Source organism: Choloepus didactylus, chromosome 21 (assembly GCF_015220235.1).
Source record: "Choloepus didactylus isolate mChoDid1 chromosome 21, mChoDid1.pri, whole genome shotgun sequence".
In the NCBI taxonomy this organism is placed as follows: domain Eukaryota; kingdom Metazoa; phylum Chordata; class Mammalia; order Pilosa; family Megalonychidae; genus Choloepus; species Choloepus didactylus.
The window spans coordinates 24592827-24619043 of NC_051327.1; the positions used below are offsets into that span (position 1 = coordinate 24592827).

At 37.5% G+C, this 26217-nt stretch overlaps 1 protein-coding gene and 1 pseudogene across 2 annotated transcripts in view; both read right to left on the reverse strand.

The window, feature by feature from the left end:
• Positions 1–26217, reverse strand: part of SDK1 (sidekick cell adhesion molecule 1) — a 941791-nt gene that overhangs the window by 852589 nt on the left and 62985 nt on the right. The gene's annotated exons all lie outside the window — the stretch shown is intronic.
• On the reverse strand, positions 4770–5681 carry LOC119517160 (annotated as a pseudogene).

Consider the following 26217-nt stretch of genomic DNA (forward strand, 5'->3'; position numbering starts at 1 on the left):
TTTTCTACAGATAGTACTGGGACAATTTCTTTTCAACTGTTTGGCTCTTAGACAAATCACATCCTGTTTTGTGGAGCTGAAGACTGAATGGATTTCTAACAAAACCAGGAACCTTTTTAGGAAGAAGGCAGGAGCTGGTGGATGCTGGGAAAGCAATGAGTATGGCAGTTAAACAAATACAGCTTTCCCATCTCTCTGATGTTTAGAAACAATTTAAGTAGTTTAGGTATGAGCTGTTTGAAAGAACTTACCAATGATTACACCCTGAGTATGGATGTTTGGGGGTAGGAGGCAGTATTTGATTGGCGGGGGGGGGCTAGAACTTTCAAAACCCTTACTTTCTGCTATTAATATTGCTATCTTTGTTTTTTTTCTCTCTACTTATATTTGGACAATTGATATTTTCCTAGAAATGTATCCATTCTATTTGTATTTCATATTTATGAACACAATGATACAAAATATGTTTTTCTGAATTTCCTTTTTTCATTCCTAACCTTTTATTATTGGGTTTTTCATCTCAATTAGGCTACCTAGAGCCCTGTTATATTCTTGTCCCAAAAAGAATTAGCACTTAGATTTATCAATTGTACTCTTACCTTGCCAATGCATATTTCTGTAATTATCTTTAATAATTTTCCCTATGGAAAAATTTCCTTAGTTTTTTTCTAATGTCTGAGATGAAACACTTGGTTTTTATTCCTTAACTAAAAAAAAAATCAATATTTTTATACATTAATTTTCTTCTATGTACTGCTTGGATATCTCACAGTGTTAAAATGTAGCTTTCATCATAATTTTTTCTAGAAATTTTGTAGCTGCAGTTTTGCTTTCCCTTTGACCTCATTAAGAGCTATTTCAGAGATGGCTTGGGGTAGGGGTCGGAGACTTGTGGGGTTTGGTTTTAAATCTTCATGTACAAAATTTTTGAAATGTCATTGTGAACAGAATATGTGTTTCATATTATTTGATATGTTGGAATTTTAGATTATTTATGACCTAGGATATGATGTTTGGAAAAAAAAAAAAAAAAAAATCTGGGCTCCTGAAAAGAAGGTGTCAACTCTCTTTGCAGGGTACATCTCTCAATCTGAATCTCTTAGATGACCCTTAATTATTTTATTTATACCCTCTATATCCTTATTTATTGCCTAGCTTGATAAGAGAGTGTCATATTACTATTTTTCTTTGCATTTCCAGTAATTAGTTGATTAATTTATCCCATAAAATTCATGTTCCCATTTCTTAATCATGGCTTATACCTTTCATCTTCTTGATAATTTTGTCTCACTTTAAAGCTTTGCCTTATATTAACAGAACTCTTAATTCTCTTTGTACGCATTTACCATATACCATTACCACCTTCTTTCCTTTAAACCTTTGAGTGATTGCATTTTATTTTTTTAAAACAGAAAAAAACAGCAAACTTTATTCCAAACAATCACCAAAAAAGCACGCTAACTCTGAAACACTTGGAAATTTCATTAAACTCATATAGTCACAAAATTCATAATATCAAAAATAGTTTGTGTGCTTAACCACTTTTAATAAAGGAACTTAAAAAAGGAAACAGGTAGAGACTCCCATGCAATATGGAAGCTATTTAGGAAAGTAAATGTTTAATAATAAGCAAAAAGACAGCATTGAATACTAGAAATGCTCAAATTTAGGGAAAATGACTTTTCAAGGCCTGATACGCATTTATTTGCACACGAAAAAACATACCAAAATATTTTAATTTAAAAAACAAACCAAGCCTGAACGTTTATCCTTTCCACAAATGGAATCCCATCTAGCCTTCACTTAATGATCGCATACCCCTCACACTACACCTACACTGAACCAGTGTTAGTTCAACAGGATTGGCTTAACGTGAAGCCCTCTAGATCCCATTTCACATATCCTCTCTACCACCTGCTATTCCCTTACATGTTTGCACTGCCTAACACTGAATATTTTCCTAGTAACTGAGATGGAGAATTTCAGGTCTCCAAAGATGATTATATATGCACAATTCTATTTTATTGCATGGTTCACAATATACAGCACATGATTATATAACCAACCATAAGGTGAATATTGGCTACTAAGACAAAAACACCAACTTTGTCCCACCCGTAAATGAGACAAGTAAGACACACAAATTTGTTACCACATAAAGGTTGTGTTTAGTCTGTGCAGTCCTGAGGGCTCATACCACCTCTAATTGTGTTAAATACAGAATCCACACATATTTCTGGTAGCAAAAGACATGAAGTATAGGAAGCAAAACCCAAAGTGTCCTGCGCTCATGAGCCGTCTGTGCCACAAATGTAGCAGAAAGGCCATGTTTAAAGCTTTTCAGACGAAATTATTCAATCAAGTTTGCTTTTCAAAATTATTATACTAGTTTATACTGACAGTAAAAGCAAATGCTAGAATCTCTTATTTATAACATTATAATGTATTTTAAAGTTCAGACAAAGCATTTGGCTACCATAAATTCTGTTCAGTCTTTCGTCAAATTTAAGGAGTTTACAGGATACACAAAACCATTCCTGGTAATATATATTTGCAGTAAGATCTTCAAAGATGTAAAAAGTGACAAGGAAATAATATTATAGGAGTTAAAAAAACAAAGATAATTAATAATTGTTTTTAAATGACATATATTTGAGACAGCAGAAACTAAAGTATTCTCCTTAGAATTTTCCTGTATTCCACAAAAAGTACTTTAGAACTTAGATTTCTATAACCTGCATGGAGTGTAAAGAAAAAAGGAAGTACTACAGAGTGATGAAAGTTTTGGGGATGGGGGTGTTGGCAGCACAACACTGTGAATATAATACCACTGAACTGTGCAAATAAAAGATGGCTAAAATGAGAAATTTTGTGTTTTTATGTTATTACAATGAAATAATAAAAAAAAAAGTGATGGCCAACAATAAAATAAAAAGGAAGCCCCTAGAACCAAGGCCCAGTGGAGCCCATTCCCAAGGTCAGGCATCACCCAGGCTACCTCACTGCCATGTACTGGGCCACCCAGAAATCCCTGCACGTGCTCAGACACACACGTGTGAAAGAGGGAGTCAGGCACTCCGGTGCCTTCCCCCTTCATTTCTGAAACTGAATTCCTTTCAAATCCTGACTCTAATAAGCCATGCTACTCACATTTATCTGGTGTCAAATTTTTGTTTTCAGAAATCTCTAAATCTGCATCTTGGTTTGAGAGTAAACTGCCATTTCCAGCACAATACTGTCAAACAGAGCTGCTATAAAGCTATTTAGCTTCATTACTGCCAGACAAATGCTTGGTAATATTTCCTAATCCTTTACAGTTGGAAGATACTGCATTTAGAGGTAAACAGCTCTTTAGGATATATGCACACAATTTAAGTAAATTGTTGATTGAGGCCCTGATTTTATTTTGGTGGGTATGTGTACATATTCACATGCAGTTATCTGGAATGATGAAAAACTGGTAATAAGAAATCTAATTTTCTATGCCATATCAGATGCTGGAAAATAATCTCAACTACATAATATTTATAAAGGTGGATTTTTTTAAAAAGTGATAAACCTTTTGTCCATGTCTCACATGTTTTATTATTTATTATTATTATTATTTATTCTCTAAAATCTGATTATTTTGACAAATAAATTTATGTCTGTGTTAAGAAGTATGCCATCTGGCCATTACTAACTCCTAAATTTTAAAATAACTCTTCAAATAAATCTTAACGCTTTCAAACTCTGATAAGAGTAACAAAAAAAGACAGCTAACACTATGAAGTGGAAGCTATCTTGAGTTTTTTTCTCCCTTTAGAAACCAGAAAAAAAAAAAAATCTGGGCTCTTATTAATAGACTTCCAAAAAAAATCATGAAAGTGTTTTTGTTTTAAGGAACAATCCAAGGGAAAAGGATACTACTCAAATATGATAAAACTACTCAAGGGAAAAAAAGCAGCATGAAAGCCTCTTGGCACCAATTCAAAGAAATAGAGCTAAACAGAGTTTGATCTATATACAATTAATATGAAAATTCTTAACAGGATGAAATTGCCATCTTTTGGCAATAAAATTAATGAAATCAATATAAAGGTATTTTAGAAGGATATAAGGTCACATTCAGAAAGAAACAAAACTTTCAAACTCAGAAAGCATAATGGGATCTTTCATTAGCTGCTTGATTCTATCATGTCTAAACAGAAACAGTCAGGTATCTAAATAGGTGCTTATTTTCAAAACTAACGTAAGCCATTTATCACGAGAAGCCTATATCTAATAAGCTGATTTTCTTCTCTGTTTTGCTGTGTTCTAATGTGTATGTGCTCAAGTTTAATGAAGACTATCCTTTGCAACTCCTCTGAAGAGCAGAGAAGCAAGAAATGGAGTAACAAAAGTAAGCCTAGGAGGTCATGGGTTTCTGAAAGCCACTTCTCTGGCTGGTCATAGCCATTCACGCTTCAATACAGAAGGCTAGAGTGTTTGGGGAAAAAGAACATCTTGACTAGCAGAGTTCTTGTCAAAGGCCATCAAATAGACAGTTGCTAATCAGGCCATTAACCTAAAGCTCTTGGCAATTTTTTTTTTTTTTTAAAGAAAAACTTTTAATTTTTCTATTGAAACCTTTTATTTTGTTGTTGTTGGTACTTAAAAAAGTCTGCAACATAGTTCCCTGTACCCTGGACTTATGATACCAACTGGTATGTGGCTGATTAAGAACCAGGCAAAACTGCATTCTTCTTAGGTCTATTTGATTGACAAACGGTACCTAACCAATGATTCTTTCATATAAACTTTAACATGAACTCATAAGTCACACTGATTAGGCCCCAAGATATGAGGGGCCGATGGTAATTCAGATGGGCACCTCCGAAAAGGTTTGCCGGTTTCCTATCCCGTTCTAGCCAGATCTTTTGGAAAACCTTGGGGAAAGACTGAAATTACCCATCAATATGAGACTGCACGCGAGTCTCTACAACATTAAGTGGAACACACAAGAATCCCAACATAATACCCAACAGTCCCCCACAAATAAAATCACTGACCAAATGAGCACTGAGTCATTGAAGTGGGCAAATCCTCCTTAATGGATCTTGAAGGCCAAGAAAAAAGGACACTGCTGAATCCATTATGGAAAAAAACGGGCACCAAGTCTCGATAATTCTCTCCAATTCCATGGGATTTCAGTGCCCTGAAAGCCTGATAAGTGTTTGTAAATTTGCCGTGATGCTTGTGGTCTGGAAGCAGTGTGTTGAACTCTTCCAAATGGAGTGAAAATTGCTTCTGTTTTCCCTGCAAGTACTGCTGCCATGCTACGAGCTACAAACTCTGGGGCACTGACATGCTGATGGAGAAGGCAAGTAAAATCCTCACACAGACCAAACATATGGGCCAGTGTAGTTGTCCTCTGCATTAATGGGGGAAGGATTCCATGATACAGGTTTCGGAATCCATCCCTCCTCAACTGAAGAATTACATCCTGGGTTTTGATTCCATATAGCCGCTGCCAAAAGAGGACCTTCTGAATAGGAAAAGTGATTGCTATATTGTTGAAAGCTGCACAGCAGCCACACAAGTAATGCTTCATTTCACACACACTTATGAGGTGATCGATCTTGTTTTAAAGATGTTAAAATTGGTGGCTTCTTTTCATGGGCTTCTGAATCCATCATTTTGCTTAAGAATTTTCTTCTTCGTGAAAGATTTTTTTTTTTAATCTTTAACACCGCTGGGCTTGCCGGTAGCTTTCTGATACCTTTCCCATTCTCATTGTTAAGGTCTTTTAGGCTCTCTCTTCTGGAGACAACTGTGGTAACCATAGCTGCAGAATCCGAACCTACCCCTGGTAGCAGCCCACTGCAGGTCCGCGAGCAAGGAGTCGTATTTTAAATGTGGCTCTTATCAAGGACATATAGTTGGACTGTTTTGGTTTGGGGTTTGTTGGGTTGGTTTTTAATTCTCTAACTATAACCTGGCTGTGTTTCTCCTTGGATGACTCAGGCTTCCCTCATCAGTTGAGCAGGCTAGGCTGGGAGCCCATGCTACTCTCAATCACAGCATTCTACACAAATATATCCCACCTCCAAAAAGGTGAAGAGGCTGAGACTTCATGCTGTTCCAGTCTCTCCCTCCAAGCCCAGAGAAATAAGCTGAAATGCAAGAGTAGATAAAACACGTATATACTTAAGCAGCTTTTTAAAGAGTGGAACATGAATGCTATTATATTTTAGCTGAAAACGTTCAATGAACTGCCTATTACATTAGCTGAATAGTTACTTGGCCACAGTGCACTAGCAAGATTCCTGAGCAAACCTAATTTGTGTTTCTTTGCAAGTAATCTGCTTCATCTCCTGGGATTGTTTTATGCTTAAAATTCAAATAGTTTGCCAAAATATGTCTAAGTGGGAAGCTTTTTCATTAATTTTGGTTTGCTCACATGTAGTTCTTTTGATATTGACTCACATTTTTCTCTGGCCCAAGGAGATTTAACCATGTTTTCCTGATTACTCCTTCTGATTTCCTCTTCCCCGTTTGCAGACCTCTTATCTGTCCTACAGTCTACTTTCCACATTTACATACTTTTTTTTTTTTTCTCTGCATTCCAGGAGTGTTCTCAAATTTGTCATCCATATTACTCTTCAATTTTTGGAGCATCAAGTCCTCTTTTGATTGTCTCATTATGGATTTTAAATCTTGTTGCAATTTCTGTTCCCTTGCATTCTTTTATTCCACTTTATTTTGGGGGGGGGGGGGCGATGGGGGGCATTGAGGAAAAGGCAGAGATGGTTCCTTTTTTCCCCCTAGAGTTTATGATCTTTTCTTAAGACACCAGGAGATTTATACTGAATTTGTTTTCTGTTTCTTATATGTAATCATTTGTAGGAAGACATACTGTGTCCTCAAAATCATTCTTTCCTCTCCCTTATATTCTAGAAACTTTTCCTAAGTGTCATGTGAGCCTTCTATGCACTACCTTTGGCAAGGAGACCTCTATCTAGAATCTGTTTCTGCAGAGTAACACATGCTTAGTCTCTTCAAAGTCCTCTAAATACCAACAGGTTCTGCCTCTCAGATTTCAACTTAAAGATAAGAGATGTTGTCTACTGTGAGCTCAACTGGTAACATGTAATGACACTCCTAACATGAGTACGTGGACAGAGTATAAATCTTGCCCTGCTTTAACAGTCAGGTTTTCCAGACTGTCACACAGCTCTTCCTCTCTCCCTATTTAAAAAGGGCATGTATTCAGGGGTGCAGTGCATCCTCACCCAGATACCTCTAGCTCCAGCTGCAGGGTTGTGCTGTGGGAGTTAGTGTTGACATGAATATGAATAGAAAGGAACTGGTAGAGATCGGGAGAAGGGGCAGGCTAAGGATCCTGGTTTGACCAGCTGAAGAGTGAGTGGCAAACATCTCCCATGTGCTTCCTGAGTGAAGGCACATCATGAAAATGACCCACCTTCTGTGTGGCTATTTGTTCTGTTCAGAGAATAGAACACCTGCTATACAGTCCAAGATGATTCTTAATCCATCCTGCCAACTGTATTCAGGAAAATTCTACTCAGATATTGACATGGCATTTCCTTTGTGGTGCAATTGCCCACGTTTGGCCTCTTCATGGATGTTTTTATGGGGATTGAGAAGAGGCATATCAAGCCCCATAGTCTGCCACCACATTATCTCAGCAATGTCAAATAAGAGTTTGTTTTCTTTTTAATGTAATTATATAATCTACTATTTTAGTGAGAACCTGAGATTATAGGCTGCACTTGTGCATTTAATGCACAATTTTTTGTAAAAGACAAGATTACTTTTTCACACCATTCTGAAGTCAAGACATACAGACTTATAAAGAACTGACAGCAATTGTTTTCTTTCTCCCTCAGGGGTTAACATTTGTGCAACTGTCTCTTTTGGTTGGCACACCCTGTACTGAAGAAAAAGAGCCATCCGCCCTGCTGTCTGAAAACACTACTTGTCCGACATTCCCCTGCCGGTAAAGAGACTACTCTGAGAGCCTACGTACTCATGAATCAGGATTCCTTCTCAGACAGTAACAACTACACTATCAGAATTACCATCTCTAAAGTTTTATACATATTTCAAATTGTAAATCAGGTCTAAATTCAAACTTTCTTGGACCTATGTTCATACTATTTATTATGACTCTATATCCAAGGGACTCAGATCACTGTATCCAAGAAACGATACATTTTTTTAAAAGATCTATTTTAAAAGCCCATTTTGTTCTGTAGCAACACACAGTCTCCCACCGATGAGGGTGCCACGACTGGTGCGCCACGCTTGACTGCTGTGGCTGGCTTGGTACTGGGAGCTGAGGTGGCTCAAGGCCACCCTGAAGTACTTAATTTTTAAGAAAGTAAAATACTGCATAATTCTAAGTAGATATGTATGCCACAAATGTGAATAAGTATTCTCAAGCGAAAAAAAGATGTGCCACAAGTCTTATGGATTTGCTTTTTCACTTCAGAAAAACATCAAACCTTCAAATTAATTTACACAGCTTATTGCAATTGGTAATCAATATTATTAATTCATGATAATTCTTCAAAATCAGGTCTCCAGTAGCAATATAAATAAGAACCCAAGGAAATGTTTTGTGCTATGGTCTTTTATACAACATCGTTTTCTTCAGTATGAAATGTTGAAATGTTAAGGAAATAAAGACAACACTGGTTACGGAAGGCTGATGTGTAAGAGTATTTTTATTTCTTTTTACTCTGAATAGGAAGGCCCTGTGTATCAGCAGTTAGCAAATTTTTCTATAAGGGTCCAGAAAGTACTTTCATTTTTGCAGATCATGAGCTCTCTTATCACAGATACTCAATTCTGCCACTGTAGAGTGAAAACAGCCATTGACATTATGCAATTGACATGGCTGTGCTTCAATAAAACTTTACAAAATGAGGCAGCAAGAAGCAGCAAGCACTGTTCTAAGTGCTTTGCATTAATCATCTCAATTATCTCTCCTAACAACCCAGGGAGGTGTGGAGTGGGTAATCAGACTTAGAGGCACCAGGTCCCATTGTGCTGTTTCCCACCTACAGAAGTGGAAATGACAAGTGGTGGGGGACAGGGATTGGTATAGAAAGGTCCAAATGGCTCATGCTTACATAACATGGTCTCAAAGCCCTAGAATTTCTTTTGGGCATCTTCTGCCACTGTTCTCCCCAGTTTTACCTTCTTCATCCCAACCATCCCATGAACAAAACCATTCCATGCTGTGGGTTTTGGGTTTTGTTTTGTTTTCAGTTTTGTGTGTGTGGTAATAGATTTTATAGCAATTTTGTGGTAATACCTTTTAATTCTCAAATTATGAATTTCACTCAACTCTTCTGTTTCAGTTTGGTAAAGCTGCCGAAATGCAATATTTCAGAAATTTAACAACTTACAATTTACAGTTCTCAGTCCTTAAAAAATGTCCAACTCAAGGCCTCAACTGGTAACTGGACTCTGGAGACAGGCTGCTGGCATCCGGGTCACCTCTGTCACATGGCCGGCATCTGCTGGTACTCCGCTCCTGGGTTTCTTTGCTTTCAGCTTCTGGTTCCAATGGCTTCCTGTACCAGTTTCTATATATTATATCCCCCAAAAAAGCCATGTTGTTTGATGCAATCTTGTGGGCGCAGACATATTAGTGGGGATTAAGTAGGGATGTTAGAATTAGGTTGTTTCTGGAGATGCGCCCCACTCAACTGTGGGTGATAACTCTGACTGGATAATTTCCATGGAGCTGTTACTCCACCCATTCAGGGTGGGTCTAAATTAAATCACTGGAGCCATATAAATAAGCTGACAAACAGAAGGAACTCAGTGCAGCTGAGAGTGACATTTTGAAGCGGAGCTACAGCCAAGAGGGACACTTTGAAGAATGCACAGAAGCTGAGAGAGTAGCTGCAGATGAGAGACAGTTTGAAGACGGCTGTTGAAGGCAGACTCTTGCTATGGAGAAGCTAAGAGAGGACCAATACCCCAAGAGCAACTAAGAGTGACATTTTTGAGGAACTGCAGCCTAGAGAGGAACGTCCTGGGAGAAAGCCATTTTGAAACCAGAACTTAAGAGTAGATGCCAGCCAACATGCCTTCCCAGCAGCATTGGCAAACTAGAACACTTCCTCTCTGAGCTTCTGTGGGCGTCTCTGAGCTTCTCCGGGGCTTTTTTCTATGAGCTTCTCTCAATTTCATCCCCCAGCTTACGTCTTTTATCCTCTTACAAAGGACTCCAGTAAGGGATTAAGACCCACCTTGAAAATGGAATGGGTCACATCTTAATTGAAATAACCTAATCAGAAGGTTCCACCTACAACAGTTCTATACCCACAGGACTGGATTAAAAGAACATAGTCTTTCCTGGGGTATATGACAGCTTCAAACCACCACATACTTCCTACCCTACACTGACTTCTCTTCTTCAAAACAATGAAAATTAGATGGAAATAAGGTACCAAGAGATAGCAACTTTCTACCAAGGGATTGCAATCTGGAACTGAATAAATGTTAGCCACAAAAAGTGAACCGGGCAAGAGGTCAATCAAACTTTTCACTGAAACAGAACCTAACAGTAGTACAGCTATTTTTATTGTCATTAGTAGGTATACAGAAAGCTTTGTCTTTTAGGAAAGGAGAAGTGTGAAAACACTTTTGTCCATTTATAATACCTAGAAATGATCATGCCTTATATAACTGACTAAATATTTAAGTAAATTTCACATATTCTATCTTTTTCAGGTATGTTTATGCTATTATCAATAGGTTTAATTTTAGTTGGAAAACAGTAATGCAGTTGTAAAAATGTGAAAGAACTCTTTCACAGACCATTTTCTCTTAGAATTATCACTTCTGCTGTGATAAAAGATCCAAAGACGTCTTGATGGCATCACTCTATAATGGTCTTTCTGCAATGTTCCTCCTCAAAGTAAATGTTGTCAGCAGCATCAACATCAAGAAACTAGGAATTGTAAACACGTTCTAGTTTTTCTAATTCTCTAAGGAAAACATTTTATGATTTCATTTTGTGTTGCAATTTTGTGGTAATACTTTGTATCAAAAAAGTAAATAAAATCTAATCATCATCATCCAAACAAGTTACTGAATTCCCTGGAGGTACATGGCTCCATTATCCAACTTTATAGTTAATGCAACTGGGTTCAACTTACTCAAGATGACAGCAAGGAAGGGAACAGTTAAAAAGGTCAAAGGAGAGTTAAATTATAGTGGAAACAGGAGCTGGCCAAACTAGGGCCCACAGCCTCCATGTATTTTTGCAAATTGGACTACAGCCACCTCCATTCATTTATATACTGTCCATGGCTCCTTCATGCTACAGCAACAGAGCTGAGTAGCTGTAAAACACACCATATGGACTGCAAAGTCTAAAATATTTACAATCTGGCCCTTTATAGAAAAAATTTTGCAAACCTCAAATCTAGAACCCACACTATGGAAATTAAGTAAATATACAGAGCAAAAGGCAGTAATGTGGTTGTACAAAGAATTGACATCACAAAGCAACTGTTTTACAAATAACAAATATAGGACAGATGAATTCCAATTTCATCCAAGCTGATCATTAAAGTAACAGGAATAGCTGGCATTCTGTGGTTTTCTGATATTATAGTGAGAAAAGAAAACAAAACAGGACCTGGAATAATGCATTGCTAGTTGACAGTTGGTTTGAAAATACATACCCAAAAGCTGAGTAGCTAGAGAATACAGATCCAAAAAGTAATTCCTACCTTTTCCCCAATTATGTAAAACATATACATAAAAAAGACCTAGAATATTTGTCATACAATTTTAAAAATTTGTGCATGACAAAAAAAGAAACCATAAGCAAAGTCAAAAGACAAATGACAAACTAGGAAATAATATTAATAAATTACCTCTCAAAAAGTTAAGTTCCTTTCTTTTTAAAAATTGAGACAATAAAGATCAAAAACCTGATAGAAAAAGTTAAAAGACATGAAACAACAGTTCATGGAAAAGTAAGGCTAAAGCCTTTAAACATTTTAAAAGATGTTCAATATTTACCCAAAAGAATTGAAAACTTATGTCCACACAAAAATCTACACAAGAATCTTTTTACCAGCTTTATTCATCATTGTCAAAAACTGGAAGTTACCCAGATGCCCTTCACTAGACAAATGGATAAACTGCAGTACGTCCATACAAAGGAATATTATTCAGCAACAAAATGAAAGGAAACTTAAAAGGGGGCAGCTTAAATGCGGATTGCTAAGTGAAAGGAGCCAGTATGAAAAGGCTACATACTATTATGATTCCAACTATATGACACTGTGGAGAAAGCAAAACTATAAGACAGTAAAAAGATCAATGGTAGTTAAGTTTTCAGGGGGAGGAAGAGGGCAGGGTATGGAGAACAGGACATTTTTAGGACAGTGACACTATTCTGTATGAAACCACAATGTTGGATACATGACATTACATATTTGTTAAAATCCACAGAACTGCACAACACAAAGAGTGTACCCTAATATAAACCATGGACTTTAGTTACAAGTGTCAATACTGGCTCATTAGTGGTAACCAATGCGCCACACTTATGAAGATGTTAGTAACAGGGAAACCATGTGTGTCTGGGAGTGTACAGGAACCATACACTGCACAAAAACTGTACATTTTGTGCAATGTTTTTGTAAACCTAAACCTGATCTAAAACTGAAGATTATTATTAAAAGAGATGTTCAACTATACTGATAAGAGAAATGTAAATAAAACTACACTGAGATACCATTTCCCACCTGTTTGGCAAAAATCTGCTCTCTTGACAAGAGTGAGGAGAAACTGCAAATCTCAAACACTGCTGATGAAAATACCAAGTAAAACCAATAAAGGGGAATATTGCAATAGCTAATAAAATTACACAGGCAAAGTTACCCATTACTTTTTTTAAACAGCTGTAAAAAGAATGAAGAACTCTCCATGTACTATTATGGAATAATCTCCAGGACATATTGTGAAATTAAAAAAAGGTAGAGAACAGAGAATATAGTAAACTACCTTTTGCACAAGAAAGAAGAAAATCAGGTAAATATGTATTTGCTTATTTTCACAACAAAAATTAGTAAAAATGGTTAACTAGAGGGGAAACAAGGAAGGACTGGAAGGGTTAGGGTGGAAGTGAGACGTCTCTAAATTTCACTTGTCGTGTACATCTGAATCTTGAACTTCTAGCCAACACTGCACTGGAGGTTCCCACAAGAACAGCTGGGCAGGAAAAAAACTTTTCAATTCGAAAAGGAAGAAGTAAAACTCTATTTGCAGATGACATGATATTTTATATAGAAAACCCTAAAGAATCTGCTAACAAAAACTGTCAGGGCTAATAAAATGACTTCAGCAAAATTTTAAGATACAACATCAATATGCAAAAATCAGTTACATTTCTATACAGTAGCAATGAGTAATTGTGGAAATGAACTTAAATGATTACATTTACAAAGCATCTAAAAGAACAGCAAACTTAGGAATAAATTTAACCAAAGAAGTGTAAGACTTGCACACTGAAAACTAAACATTGTTGAGATCTAAATAAACAGAAAAACATCCCACATTCATGGGTTGGAAGATTTAATATTGCAAAGATGACAGTAATCCCCAAATTTATCTACAGATTCAATGCAATCCCTATCAAAATTCCAACTGCCATTTTTTTTTCCAAAGATGGACAAGCTGATCCTAAAATTCATGTGGATATACAAATGACATAGAATAGCCAAAACAATGTTGAAAAAGAACGAAGTTTAAGGACTCACATTTCCCAATTTCAAAAATTACTATAAAGTTACAGTAATCAAATCAGTGTGATACTGATACAGATTGTCATTTAGATCTATGGAATAAAATCGCAAGTCCAAAACTAAACCCATACAACTATGGTTAATTGATTTTCATTAAGGCTGCCAATACCACTCAATGGAGAAAGAACAGACTTTACCCACCAAATAGTGCTGGGACAACTGGATGTCTATATGCAAAAGAAAAATGTGGAAACCTACCTTACACCATATACAACAATAAAGTCAAAATAGATGAAATACCTAAATGTAAGAATTAAAACTTAACAATTCTTAGAAGGCAACATAGGTGAAACTACATGATCTTGGATTAGGCAATGCTTTTTTACGTATGATACCAAAAGCACAAGCAACAAAAGAAAATAGAAAAATTGGAATTTATCAAAATTTAAAACTTTTGTGCAATGAACACTATCAAGAAAGTGAAAAGACAACCCAAAAAATGGGAGAAAGTACTTGCAAATCATATATCTGACAAGGGTCTAGTATTCAGGATATATAAAGAACCCTTATAACTCAATAATAAAAAAATGTGCAAAGGACTTCGAATAGACATTTTTCCAAAGAAGACATACAAATGGCCAGTAAGCACATGAAAAGATGCTCAATGCTATTAGTCATTAGGGAAATGCAAATCAAAATTACAGCAAGATAGCAAGACACCAAATACCACTTCACATTCACTAGGATGGCTATTATCAAAAAAAAAAAAAAAAAAAAAAAAAAAAAAAAAAAACAAGGAAAGATAAGGAGAAATTAGAACCCTCTCATGCATTGCTGGTGGGAATACAAAATGGTACAGCCTCTGTGGAAAACAGCTTGGTGGATCCTCAAAAAGTTAAAACAGGATATTACCATATGACACAGCAATTCCATTTCTAGGTACAGAAACCAAAGAATCATCAGCCACCAAAGGTCTCAGGGACATATGGGGTCCTCCCTGGGTTAATTTCATCCAGATTCCACAGTAAAAGTTATCACGGTATAGTCCTCAGATCAAAATGCTATTATAAGAACTAGGTTCCTTCATTCACAAAGATTATGTTTCTTCCTTTTCCTTTCCATGCTGCTTTAAAACAGCAATAATAAACTTTAAATCCTTTAGGTATGAGGTTTGCAATAAAGCTTAGTACAAAGACATAATTCAATGCAGAGAAAATGAGGAATGCCATTGAAAAATTAATCTGCTCCAAGGTAGAGATCTAGAATACTTAGATAAAAATGCCAGGTTGTACACATGGCTTACTTTTGATGTCTACTGATCAGGTTAGCACTTTAAATAATCACCTTGAGAAATTCATTAGCCATTTTTAATTGACTCAGATTAGAAATTTGCCCGGTTATACTGGTCATGAAACAATTACAATATCATATATTTCTTTCTTCCAATAAACATGAACTGAAGGTCCTGTGTACTTTGCATGATCAAATGAGAATTCTAAGCAACAGTTCCAAAAAAGGTGGGAGACACCAGGCAGCTCACCAGGAAACACAGCTTGCACCTATCCTATTTGGAGTTCTGCCTGAGATCTATAAATAATAAGAAAATAAGTAGGAGATGGTTAAATTGTAGATTTAAATGAAGTGAATCAAATGCAGACACAGGATGAATAAAGAAGATGGGGAAATGGAGATGGGGGAAAAGGAAGAGAAGAAAGTAACCTAAGGGAAAAAAAGACACAGAGAAGTGAGAAAAGACGAGCAGAAAGTTGAAACTGGGAGAAAAAAAAATGAGAAGAAAAATACCTGGAGGTGGGATAAGAAAGTAAAAGGAAACAAGTAATACAGAGGTCCTACAGCAGAAATACAAATATTATTGACAAGTATTTAGAACATTAGTACTAATTTCAGTTAGGGCTTTTAAACTGAATGATTTTTAAACAGAAGCAACTACACTATCAGAGATAACTGATCATACTTTTTTCTAAGAACCCAGTACATGCTTAAAATTATTATGTGATCATCACTGAACTTCTTAAAGTATAACAGTTCGTTGCTTTAACATTGAGCCAAAGGAGATAGATGACGAATATGACTGTTACCATTTACTTCTTCAACACATATGCTATACACAGCAACTGCAGGTGTTATTCTTCAAATGTGTTGAAATAACCCACTGCTACTCGGTGTTTAGTACATCATGGAACTCACAGGCAGAGCCATTGCCAATATGAAAACTTCCCCCTCAGTGGACTCACAATTACATAACAGAACAGTCTCCCTTTCCACTGGGGGGAGAGGGCTGCCAGGAGGCCAGACCTCTGCAGAAAAGAGCTTCTGCCCTGCTGCCCCAGGAAGGTGGGACAGGTGGCTGGGGCTTCAGGGGCAGCAACGAGCCAGGTGTGCACAGCCCAAACAATCACCCCAACACCAGAGTGTCACATATTCCAGACAAGTTTTAGAGCACAAGGAAAGAAAAAATTGTATGTTTCAACTTCAGTCTTCAGCAGTTATTTCTAGTGAAGAGTATTAATAAACCTAAAAGAGGCCTAATATCAAAAGAGGAAGGAAAAAGAAATCTGCTTCTGTCAATTTGAACATCTTTAAGTATACAGTAAACACTATAATTTGCTACCCTCCCAACACATACACACCTACATCATTCTTTAACATTATAGATCTGGCACTTGAGTAGGCTACCCCACAGCTCTCCATTTGCCTACTGATATTCCTATAAAGTCTAATTGCTTTAAAAAAAGAAAAAAAAAACTGTCTTCTGCACTCATCTGGTAAGAATCAGCCCCAATAGTTACTGAAATTTACTTAACTTAGCAGCTTAATTCACTCATCCAACAAATTGTGTCGTTACCACCTATGCATCAGACTTACCAAGAACATAGCAGTGAACAAAACTAACATGTGCCCCGTCCTCTTGGAGCTTACATTCTAAGGTTCAACAGTAACTAACATAAGTGGTTAGGATGGTAAAGAAAGGGCGCACTGACCAGAGAACATGAGGTGCAAGAGGAAAGAACACTTTTCTTCCCGATCCTGGTGTCCTGTGGCTTGCAAAGATGATGGCAAGATGGCAGAACCAGAAGTAAAATGGAGAAAGGATAACATTTTGCTCAAAAATTTTACTTGTGAAATTGTGGCTATAAATGAGGGTAATGACTCCAGATCAAGGTGGATTAGTCCAGTCAAACAAAGAGCCTAAGATGCTGAGGGCCACAGTAAGAATATCTAAGGCCTTAATTCTGAACATTATTCCACTTTACTGTGATTTCCAGAATGCCCTGGATAATAGCACCCCCCAAAGAGTTCCACAAAGCCTACAGAGGTGATTGAACTTGCTGAATCTCGAACGTGAGGTCTGGAATGGCAAGAGTGCCTGGCTCCCACAGTATTTTGAACAAGGAGCCCAGACCCTGCTGAAGCAGGACATCTGCACTGAGGGACTAAGTAGTAACCCTGTTCTGAGAATAGACATTTTAGAGAAGGTATCCAAAGTGTTTTATTTGAATATGTCCCTGGCCAGATGTACAGTCACTCATCACAAACAAGCAAAGTAAATTTAAAAATTAAAAACCAAGCCCATGTGATTCCCTTATAATAACAATCTGCCAGTGTGGTACCTAATTTGCCATCTTCCCTAAAGTACTGGTATGCTATGTATTTCTCAATTCTAAGTAGGGGCAAAAAAAGTTAGCTGAAGCCATCCAAGGGGTTGGTAGCTCCAGAATGGACTTGCCTTTGCCGGATCCAGAGTGGTATCAGGGCTCTCGGACTCCTGGCTGTGACCCCTCCAGGTGCTTCATTCCTCAAAAGCGCTTCTCACAGAGCCAGGAAGGCGGCCACCTGGCAGCCAACACACCATGAGCGATCCCAAAAGTAAACACGTCCTCTCCTTGCTAACTCCTGCAGAAAGGTCCCCGATCGCATGCCCATCCTTGAACTGACACTGTGCCCATGGGGTGCTAAGGGGATGCTGTAAAGTTCCACGATGGGGGGAAATGTAGAGGTGGCAGGGGAGGGAGGCACACAGCAAATGACAGCTTCAAACAGAGCTGCACTAAGGCACATGGGTGGAATACGGGTGAGGTTTCCCAGAGGAACCAGAAGATGGAAGAAAAGCTGTTCTATACAGAAAAACTACAGCTGCCACAGTGCCCCATACTAGTTTTCCAACGTATTATTTTTAGGAAAACAACACTTAAGTTAAAACTTACCTTTTACTTGCATCCATAAGGCCAACATGAATGAAAAAAAGCAGAGCTGGATGAAAGCAGGGGAAGGACCACCACCTGCCTCTCCCCTACCCCCACCCCATGCCCCAAGCAGTCCCTGGGGACACGCCCATAACTCCTGGAATCCCAAGGAGCAGAGACTGAACACCAGAGCTCCAATTTAGATTCTTCAGATGAATCTGTGCTAATGTTCCAAACCATGCCCCAGGATTCTGCATTCCACATTCCTATGTATGATGGTAATTACTTACCCTTACTTGCAATGAAAGGAGAATTTTAGTAGTTAAAATGTTTAGCTCTTTTATTAAGTGCTTACAACCCACCACATTTTGGATCCATGTAGGATGCATTCTTATTTACTGAAGTATGATTACAAACAAAGGTCTAGAAATCAAGTCTTCCAGGTGATGGCTGCCAATTGGATTAATTTTCAAAATCAGTATCGATGCTCAGAGCTGCTACAAAATTCAGTCCTACAGAAAACCCATGCTGCATAGTAATTCCAGAGAGCACTTAGTTCTATTTTGAGATTGCTTTGATTAAAAAAAAATTTTTAATGAGTCATACCATACCTTATGCTATAAGCTTGAAAGGACATTTTGATGATTAGAATAGCTAATTGTTCTAAACATCCTCCTCATTAAAAAAGCCTACTATTGAAACAAATTGCCCAAGATCATAACTGCTGGTACAAGAAATGAATGGCAACAGCTTACACATCTATGAATATCATTAATGGTTTAAAATTTTACAATGTAACATTATTTGTTTTACTAAATATAGGTTTTTACAGAAAATATAATTAAGAAATACACCTGTGCGTAACTAAAACAGAGAGCAAGGGACAAAGAAATGCTTGATCACAAATCATAAATCTAATAGTGAAGAAAACACATAGTTTCTTTTTATTTTTAACATACCATCACCAAAGAAGATATGCTTGGTGGTACCATTATAGCATATGTACCTACCAAACCATGCTAAAATGTTTTCCCAACTTTTCACCACTCAAAAGCCGTTTGTCTTTCTCTTCAGTTCCTCTATGATACTTAGATCTTCTGAACATCTATGTCACTTGTTTATAAACTTGCTTTTGCATCTCTTAATCATCATAAACATTTCAAAAACACAATCTTATGTGAAAATTCAATAAACATGCAATCTGAGCTACCTGACTGAAAAGGAGAAGTTCCTGCATCTCATATGCTAAGTTTTTCCCCATTTTGCCCGAGGTAGTTCTTATGGTTTGAAGGAACGTGTATGAAAATCCCTAGACTACATTAGTAGAGGACCTTTTTAACCTACAGAAGCCCATGATTCTAAGAAAACCACAAAAGAAAGTAGTAAGTAGGGCAGCTCAGCAAGAAAAAAGGACTCACTAAAAGATCGAAAGCTAAAGAAAACAAAAAAGAGATGCAACTTAAATAGAAACAAGATTAATCCTTTAGTGAAAGAAAATGAAAACAGAATATTAATAAAAGAATACATTATTATGATAAGATGCCTCAAGATACCCACTATTTATGATTCTATGAGGAATCCAATTTTTATTAATGGTGATATACTATTGGTCAGGATTGGCCAGGTTATGTTACAGTAACAACCAACCCTCAAAATCTCAGTGACTTAAAACATCAAGCATTCTTCTCATTCACACTTTAGATCTATGCCAATCAGATGAGGCACAACTCCTTGCCACATTCCAGGACCCAGGCTGATGGAGCAACCTCAGTCTAGGTTATTTCTGAGCAAAGAGTAATCAGCTGCTTATTGGCTCCCAAAGCTTTAAGCTTTAAGGTAGCAGAAGATACAATCCTACCACTTGCCCAAGAAGATATCCAGAAATAATTGGTGTGTTGTGCTACTGACTACCAGACTTTCTTGAATATGCAATACTCTTCCATCACATTTAATATAAATGTTTCATCAACCTACTGTAAGAGGTTTCATTTAAGACAGAAAAGAACAGAAACCTTAAATAAATTCCATTATACTCCTTATTAATAGATTAATATGACAGAGCCTAAAGCAATACCAATGGTAAACATTAATAACATCAAAAGGAAAAAAAAAAATATCAATGTCCAAGAGAGATTTCTGTAGGAAAATACCATGTACTTTAAAAAAAAGTGTTAAGCACGTGATTCTTTAAAGAGAAATAAAATTGTCTATTTGTTCACATTTTAAAGTGAGAGGAGAAAACAAAGTTCTAAATGTACAAATATTTAAAACCAAGATTTTTTTTTTTTTAAATAAATTCAAAGTTATATGAACAGTTGCAAAAACAATACTACCCCATACACTGAATTCCATCATACCCTGACCCCCCCTCCCCTGGTAGCTCAATCCACCAACTTTAACTTGCTGTCACATTGCTATTTCTTTCCCTCCCTCCCTATCATTCATCATCTATTGCTCTGTCGTCTGAACATATGAGAGCTAGCTGCACACATCCTTGAACATTCACTATAATTCACATATACACTTCCCATGAACAAGAACATTCTTTCATGCAATCCCATTAAGTGCAGCTAAGTACAATAGACTCAACAATGATAAAAAGCTTACATTCTATATTTCCTTTTCCTTATGTCTCAACTGTGTCCCTTTGAGCCACCTGTCCTCTATCCTCCTGTTCCATCCAAGTTCATCCTTAGTATTCAATTGTCATCTAGTTAGACTTTTTTTTTTTTCCAGTTGTGGAAACATATATACAGACTAAATCTTCCCATTCGACTCCCTCCTTAGCCTTTCATTAGAGGGATTAATCACGTTTAGAATGTTGTAATGCTCTTTCCCACCATCCATTACTAGAAATTTCCCTTCACCTCAAACAGCAACCCTACACTCATTTCTTAACTCCCCACTGCCCCTTCCCCCATTTCTCTTAACCCAAACTCTACTTTTCATCTCTATGGTTATATTCTCTGATAATTTCTTTGTGTTTACTGTGGGGCTTAAAATTAACCTCTTAAATCCATATCAATCTTGTTTTTCTTTGATACCACCTTCACTTCAATAGGACACATAAACTATGTTCCTATACTCCTTTATTCCCCCACCTTTATATAGTTGTCTAAAATTACATATTTTACATTGAGTTCAAAACCACTGATTTGTCCTTAGAGTCTGTGTATTTTATATCATGTAGGAAGTAACTAGTGGAATTACAGTTCAAAAATTGACTTCTATTTGTATTCCATTGTGGTTGGACAATGTGCTTTGAGTATATTCAATGTGTTGGTTTTTTTTTTTAAATTTCTTGAGGCTTGTTTTATGACCCAGCTTATGGTCCCTTCTCTAGAAAGATCTGTGATCACTAGAGAAAAGTGAGTGTCCTGGTGATTTGGGATGCAAGGTACTATATATGTCTGTTAAAATTCTCTATATCTCTTTCTCCTTTCCCTGTCTCTCCTCCAGCAGGACTCCCCTCAGAATCTTTCATCGGCAAAGTCTCTCAGCATTTGTCTGTGAAAAATTTAAGCTCTCCCTCAAATTTGAAGGAGAGTTTTGCTGGATAAAGTATTCTTGGTTGGAAATTTTTCTCTCTCAGAGTTTTAAATGTCATGCCACTGCCTCCTCGCCTCCATGGTTGTTGCTGAGTAGTCACTACTTAATCTTATGTTGTTTCCTTTGTAAGTGGTGAACTGCTTTTCTCTTGCTGCTTTCAGAACTTGCTCCTTCTCTTCAGTATCTGACAGTCTGATCAGAATATGTCTTGGAGTGGGTTTATTTGGATTTATTCTATTTGGAGTTCGCTGGGCATTTATGCTTTGTGTAGAAGGTTGGGGAAGTTTTCCCCAACAATTTCTGTGAATACTCTTTCTAGACCTTTACCCTTCTCTTCCCCTTCTGGGACACCAATGAGTCTTAAGTTTGGACGTTTTATTTTATCTATCGTATCCCTGAGATCCATTTCGATTTTTTTGATTTTTTTCTCCATTCTTTCTTTTGTTCTTTCATTTTCTGTTCTGTGGACCTCTAGGACACTGAAATGCTGTTCGGCTTCCTCTAGTCTTGTATGGTGAACATCCAGAGTCTTTTTAATTTGGCCAACAGTTTCTTTTATTTCCATAAGATCTTCTATTTTTTTTATTTACTCTTGCAATGTCTTCTTTATGCTCTTCTAGGGTCTTCTTTATGTAGCTTATATCCTGGGCCATGGTCTTCTTGGTGTCCTTTAAATCCTTTGCCATGTTTTCATTCCTCAATTGTAGATCTCTAACTTTGCGAGGTATACTGTATCTTCCGATATTTTGGTTTGTGTGTTTGGAGTTGGATTCTCCATATCTTCTGGTTTTATCATATGTATTAAGATTTTCTGTTGTTTTTGGCCTCTTGGCATTTTTTTTGCTTGATAGGGCTCTTTCAAGTTGTAAAGAAAAAGGGATATCGATCTAATTTTTCAGGAGCACAGTTTGGTGATGTACACATTCTCTAACTAACCAGCAGATGGCGTCTGCGAGTCACCTATATCCCTCGAGTCAGTTCTCAACCTTTTTTCCGCTTTGTGTGGGGAAATGATTCTTGTGGGTTCAGTTGGAGAACTCAGTTTGGGTGTGTTGCTGGAGCTGTCCGCCCTGAATGTGGGGCGTGAGTACGAGTGGCCAGGGAGGAAGGGCAGTTCTAATGTTCAAATCCCCCAGGATCCCGGAGATTCAAGGCCGCCACACAAATCTAAGCCTTCATTTCAGTTCAGCCCCAGCCTCTCACTCTCACTGATCCATAAACCACCGGACTTGGCGTAGCGTCCCTGGGTCCTCCGAGCGGATCCCCCCTCCCAGCCGCGCTCCTCTAGTAGCTCAGCCAAGGGACGGCTGTGCTACGTCATCAGTGCGCGCCGGGCCGTGCGGCGGCGCACTCCCAGCCCGAAGCAAAAATGGCCGAGCGGGGCGTCTCAGCCCCCTCCTCCTCACACCATTCCTCCTTCCCAGCTCCGGGACAATTGGCAGGGCTCTGGGCTGTGGGCACGGCCCCAGGCAGGAGTTTATCCAACCCTCCAGGGGCCAGCTGCTAGCCGCGGGGTTTCTTTCTGCTTCCAGCTCTCCCCTCCGTTCCCCGAGCCCCAAGGGTATCTGCAGCGGGCTATCTTCCCTGGCCAGACAGCAAGAGGCCGGCCCAGCCCCCTCTTGCTGTGTTTTTCTGCGTGGTTCCCGCAACTGCTACTGGGGCCGCTCCTTTTTTTTTTTTTTTTTTAAACAGCCAGCTGGTCTCCATACGCTGAACCCTGGCTTCCCCAGCCCACCGCGTGGCTGCGGGTCTTCCAGCCAGCTTACTCACTCATTTCAGAATGCCAACTCCCAGTTTCACCAAGTATACGGCCCCTCTGGAGCTAGGAGCCCTCATCCAGTTGGTGCATCGCTGCAACTGGTATTCTAGGTCACTTTCTGGTTTTTAGCTAGTGTTTTTCATGGAGGTGTTTTTTTCGCCCTGTCTCAGCTAGCCACCATCTTAGTTCCCAAGGTTTATTTTTACATTTCAAAAAAGGGAAAGAAAGAGAGGAGGAGAGGAAGACAGAAAAAAAAGGGTAGCCAGGCAGGGGAAAGAGGAAAAATCAGAACAAGAGGGAAAACATCTGGTAAAGAGGAGGATCAAGCGAGAAAAAGAAAAACATGAAATGTCACGTTCCCTAAGACCATGAGTACAAAATATGTCCATCAACAACAGCAATGTTAGTCTCTAAAAGACTCAGTTCCACTAAACACATGACCCAAATGAGAAAGAAACTGACAAGGCACTAAGATGGATGAGCTCAGATTTTCAAAAGAAATGTTTGAGGGATAGAAAGACAGACATATATATAAAAGAAGGGCATGAATCTCTAAAATTAGTATCAGCAAACTGAATCTCAGCCTGAAATGAGTTTGTAAAAAAATGGAAAAAAAGGTTTCATTTAGTTACATTATATTTGAAGAGATAATTCTAGGAAACATACTTAACTCTGTACTTACTTTCTTAGTCAAAGAAATGACCAAGAGAAAACTAAACACTGGAAAGAGGACTCAAATCCAAATAGGTGACGATAATAGAGGAGAGAATCTTAGATATTCTGAATATTAACAGCAGTCTCTTAACTTGTGTGAATTACAATGTAGGAACTTGCAGATAAACTTTAAATAGAGATAAAAATGTAAGGGCTTCTGGGAGCTAGGGATGTTCTACTTCTTCAGCTGGGTGGTGATTACACAGGTGTTTATTTTATAGTTGGTTAAACTGTATAGCTGCTTTATGAACATTTCATGTTATAGTCCAGGGAAAAAAAAAAGGTTGAAAAATTTAAGGGTACAGGATGACTGAAGATGGGCAAATGCTGCCTCAACCTTCCAAAACTGTTGGTAAGCTTATTTATATGAATCTCTAGCAAGATTCTGAGAAACTCAGAGGCTAGTTTGTAAACGCTAATAAAGCTAACATAGGAATTCAGTTTTTAAAAAGGCTGTGAAACCTGTTTGACAGCATTACTTAGGAACTCTGCCTCGCAAGAACTACCAAGTGTCCTGTCTATACACTGCAGTCTGTGATAACTGGGTGGGGGGAAGATAGAGAAATGTAATGAAAGCTGGGGCAGTTGTGTGATTTCTTAACTTTGAAGAACCAAAGTCAGTTAATTACTGGATGAAATTCCTCCTACAGGGAGGACTTTGGGAGTGAGCTCCAAAATTCTATCGCCTGCCCTCTCTCAACATTTTCATAGGCCAAGAATACAGAAGGCATAAAAGAGCAGATTTAATAATTATGAAGCTGGGGTAATAGATGAATTTAGGGGTTCTCTCTGAAATTAGGGCCAGAAGCCTTTGTTAAAACATAAATGTTAAGGAGGGGTGTCTAAACAAATAACTGTGTGGGCTGGTAGGCAGGATTTAAGGGTGTTTCCCCGTGAAGCCTTCTATCTCTTCTGGGAAAGGCATCTGTGAAGACAGACGGAACAGGGGCATGCTGAGGGCTGAGGAGAATAGGGAAGAACCCATGCAGACCACGGGAGAAATCTGGAAACACAAAGAAGTGTTGATACTTAAATCTATAAATGGCAGACAATACATCTGAACAATTTCCTCCAATGAATATCCATATTTTAAAAATAACTCCATTGTGTATTATAAATTTTCAAATATGAATGACATTATTTTAACAAGACTTTCAGCCCTAACTTCAGATAATATTCACAATTTTTAGATATGAGATATTCTTAAATCTTCAGATACTTCACTATTTTTTAAAAACCTTGCTGCCTATTTTAACAAAACATATTAATGGAACTGTCATGTGATATGGACCAAAAAATGAACTAGATTTGGCCAGATAGGCCCCACCCCAATTTAATTAATGAAAACAAGAAAATAAACTGCAATTTAGTTATAAGCATAAAATTAGCGCTTACCAATAGACACAAGAAATTAAACCGCTTTCATATAAATTAAGTGTTGTCTGGTAGATAATTTTAAGCAACTATTGTTAGATAGCACCAAGGCTTTTTTAATATGGTCAAATAAGTATAGCTGAAATCCAATAACTTCCTTGTTCACTTCACATTGCTTCATTCTATTTTCATTTTGAGATATTAAAGGATAGTATAATCAAAAATATTTTGCCCTAATTCTTCAGGATATATTTTAAATAAGGGCAAGAGTTAATGCCTTAAGTAGCAGAGTTATTTAAAGAGCCTACTCCACACCCATAAAGTTAATATGAATCCCAAATGAAATGTAATTAACTGTATGGTAGTTTAATAAAAATATGAAAAAATAAAATGGATTCATCATTTGACTAAATTTTTTTTCAGGAACTGTTAGAGCACTAAATAACAAAAAAAGTGTTTTTGTAAATGAAATGTTAAGATTTTTAAATTTAACTTTTATTATGTTGCTTGCACCATTTATCCCAGAAAATGTCTAAAAATGATCACAATATCAATGAAAAATAGTATTTCAAAACCAAGAAACATTTTACTTATATTCCACTTTCCTGGCAGAAATGAAGGCATAAAATGAGCTTATATTCTCTTCTGATTTACCCACAAATCCTGGTTTTGGTTTCATTTCATTGTCAAAAAATAATCTGAACCCTGGTGAAATGGTAAATAGTCCTAAAATGTGGATTCATAGCCCAGTTCTATCATGAAACGTGTTACTTGGGCAAGGCAGTCAGCCTCACTCTGGCCTGTTTTCCCACCTGTAATAACTAATATGACATTGCCAGCCTCATGGATT